This window comes from Solanum tuberosum, unplaced genomic scaffold (assembly GCF_000226075.1).
Source record: "Solanum tuberosum cultivar DM 1-3 516 R44 unplaced genomic scaffold, SolTub_3.0 scf00439, whole genome shotgun sequence".
Classification (NCBI taxonomy): domain Eukaryota; kingdom Viridiplantae; phylum Streptophyta; class Magnoliopsida; order Solanales; family Solanaceae; genus Solanum; species Solanum tuberosum.
The window spans coordinates 113,625-117,789 of NW_006239361.1; positions in this window are offsets into that span (position 1 = coordinate 113,625).

The following is a 4,165-nucleotide window of genomic DNA, read 5'->3' on the forward strand; positions in this document are numbered from 1 at the left end:
TATTATCGGGGAGGGTCAAAATTGGGTGTCAACAATAATCACCAAATTAAAACATTAAAACAACATCAAAAGTGGCTCAGTAGTCAATGAAGTGATTGAGAGATCTGTTCAAATTTCAGCGAAGATAAAAAGTTAGATAATTTTTGTCGTTTATCCCATGAAATTAGTCGAGATCCGCAAAAACTAGCTCGAACACCATGATTATAAAAAATAAAAACTTAAAGACAACACTAGAGTAATTAGTATTATTATTATAATTCAATTGGCCGACTAAGGTAGTCAATAGTCATCAAGATTCAAGATTAATCAATGATACATACTTTTAATTACTCTTAAGTGTTTGGTATCATCTTAATTACGTAAGCATATAGGTAACTCAAAGCTATGAAGCAACGTAACACATTACACATACAAATGATTATTATTTTTAATTTAGTAATGTAAAATATCTTGTTAGGTTCCAAAAACCCTGTCATGTTGGTCAAATATGTACTTCTATTTTCTTTAAATAGTAGGTACTAAACTATATTCCTTGATATATATAAATATAAAAACAAATTGAAACACCACAAAAAAAATTAATTTTTTCATTGCTTTCGGGTACATTTTTTGGTTGTCTGATACATTACTTAATGAGATGGATGTATCCGAGAGGGGATGAACGTAACTATTTTAAATGATAGAACAATTTAGAGATGTTTTTATTTAATTTTTCCAATTTTTTTTACTCTATTTGAAAAATTAGTGTTTGATTATCAAAATTTAAATCCAACTTTGAAGTTATTTTTGGAATTCAAAATAATCCAAAAACTTGATTTCACTTTACCCCTTTTATAAATTTTTCTTTCTCAAATTTATCCTAATTTTTTAAAATATAAAATATCATCATTTACATTATAAATTTTTAAATATTTATTACAAAAATATAACCAAACACAATTACACTCTAATTTTAAAATTTTCAAATAAAGAATATTACTCCAATTTTTTTTAATTTTCGTGGTCAAACGCCCAAACACAACAAATTAAATGGAGTAGCCCTAAAATAGTGTAATACTTATGAAAAGTTCAACTGCAAAATCTTTGCAAATACGTGTTCACATATATTTTGTTTATGTTTGATTTGTTAGGTGCTTATTTCGTGTTTAAATTAAACAAAAAATAAATGCATATCTACCAATGTTAAACATTGTTGATTAGGAAACTTAATTAATTCATTTCCTTTTATGCTTTGTTTAATATTTAAATCGAACAAGAAAAAGTAAAACTTCTACCTTTCTCCTAACATAAATCATGGCTCCAAGTAAAGGGCAACATTTAATTAAGTCAACACCGATAGCTAGTTGAATTTCTCTTATTTTAGACTTTAAGAGTTTTAACTCCTATAAATTGACAATGTATAATATTTTACGTCATAAATGATTTAAAATATATTTATAGAAAAATCTTCTTAAAATGTGAAATTTAAAATTTTAGAAAGAAGATATATTATTAGCTACAATATGTAAAAATACCTAGTAGTGTAAAAATTATTTACACAAATAATGTATACTATTTAAACTCAATTAACTTTACTCAGTGAGATTAATATTTAATTAACCCAAAAAATAAGGCAGGTAGTCTACCAAAAACTAAAATACATCAATACTGAATTTTCTTATTTACAGTAATGGTCCATTTAGACATGATTTGAAATTAGTGACTTGATATCGAAGTTTTGCTTGAACATGTTGTTTGAATTTTTTAAATGGTATATATATTTTTCTCATAAACATGAAATTTTCATAATTTATGGAAAAAATAACACACTTTCTTGTGACATGAAATTAGGAAATAAACACGGGACTTTTAAGTTATTTGACTTGAATCTCATAAGTATGTGTTACATACGGGGTATTGTAGTATATTGTGACTGGCAAATAAGTGAAGAAGGAGTATGCCTATCGTTTTTTAGTAAATGTGTGATGTCCAAATGGAATAATACTTCTCTATCGTCAATTAGACATATTGAAAGTCATGAAAACATTATTTGGAAGAGAACTCCTTAATGAATGATAAAACTATACTGTAATCATGGTCGCGATTTGAAGTTTTATGAAATTAATAATAATAAAAAAAAAGTCAATATGAATCAAGTATAAAACCTTGTCATTTTATTTATTCTTCTCAAGATTAATTCGATATATTTTTTAAAACTTTTTTCACGATATTGTTGATGTAATTAACACTATTTGAGGCATAAAAAAGAGAGCATGGAAAATCGTTGATATAATATTATGTTCACGGTCACCTTTCTCCTCTCTGTTTCCTAGCAGTGTATTTACGATACTTGGACAAATTAAGTCAGTCACACGAGTGGTTAAATTTTAAATATGTTCCATATAGTGACTATTTCTTAAATACTCTCTCTGTTCAAGGCAAATACCTTAAGAAACAATAAATAATAGGGGCAATATTACTATATTGTCCTTTGACTTTATTAAATTCAATACTTTGAAAAATGTGTTAGATGATAAATAATATTTAATAGCAAAAGTAAAATAGACACAAAGGAAAAAAATATTTTCTGATTTTCTAAATTGGACAAGTACTGTCGGACAATTATTTTTAGCCGGCTAATTAAGGTAGTCAATGGTCATCAAGATAAATCATACATACTTTTAATTACTGTATTTATTTGGGTTCTTCTTAATTACGTAAGCATACTTTTATGTTACTTTCTCGGTTCATTTTTGTTTATTATGTTTTAAAATTCAAAAAATAATTTATTATTTTATATTTATTTTACTCTTAATGTGAAGTACTCTATTCATTTCACAGTGTATATATCTTCTAGAACATTGAATTTATTATATTCAAATAATGATATAACAAAATTTTTATTTTATCTATCATTCTTTAAAATAATGTGTCAAAAAAATATTGAATCATTTCACAGTGTATATATCTTCTAGAACATTGAATTTATTATATTCAAATAATGATATAACAAAATTTTTATTTTATCTATTATTCTTTAAAATAATGTGTCAAAATAATATTGAACAAGTAAAACATAAAGAGAAAAAATATAAGATTTGATCCCATAACATGTGTCCAACCCACACATAATGAGTTTTATATATCGCCAGACCAAAGCCTAAGGGTTGCGTTATGCTTAATCAATATATGTTTAGTGGTATCCAACTCTAACTTTAAAAATTACAAATAAAGTGATATTTTTCTTTTTCATGGCCAAACACTCAAACACAACGAATTAAATGGAGTAGCCTAAAATAGTGTAATACTTATGAGAAGTTCAACTACCAAGTCTTTGCAAATATGTGTTCACCTATATTTTGTTTATGTTAAAAAAAATTAAATGCATATCTATCAATGTTAAACATTGTTGATTAGGGAAATTAACTAATTAATTTCCTTTTATGCTTTGTTTAAATTGAACAAGAAAAAGTAAAACTTCTACCCTTTCTTCTAACATAATTAGTAACTCTAAATAAAGGGAAAAAGTTAACTAAGTCAACCCTGATAGCTAGTAGAATTTGTCTTTTATTCTAGAGTTGAGCTCCTACACAATTGTTTATAAATTTTATACAATCAAATTATTCAAAAGATGGTTATAAAAAACTCTTTTTCAAATATAAGATTTCAAATCTTAAAAATAAGATATGTTATATGTTAAGTATAATATATAAAAATATTGAACAGTATAAAAGTTATCTAATCAAACAATATATATTTACTTAAACCCAATTGACTATAATAAATGAGATTAGTAATTATTTAATCCAAAAAATAAGACAGATAATCTACCAAAAATTAAAATAGATCAGTAGTGACTTTTCTTATTTATGTTTAAAAAAAAATTAAGATTTTTCTTATTTATGGTGTTAATGTCTAGAAGACCATGCAAATAGTTTAATAAATTAAGGATAGACCTGATTTTAAACCACTGATTTGAAATTGAAATTTTGTTTGAATATATTGTTTGAATTTCTTTAAGTTATATTTTTTGTCACATGAAAATTTCATAATCTGTAAAAACTATCAAAACTTATTAATTCTTATCCAATTTTACCTTATGAGCAAGTCATATTTCATAACAAGGTTCGAAATATTCTATAGCATTAGATTATTAATAAATCACATACCTCCACATTCCTTTTTA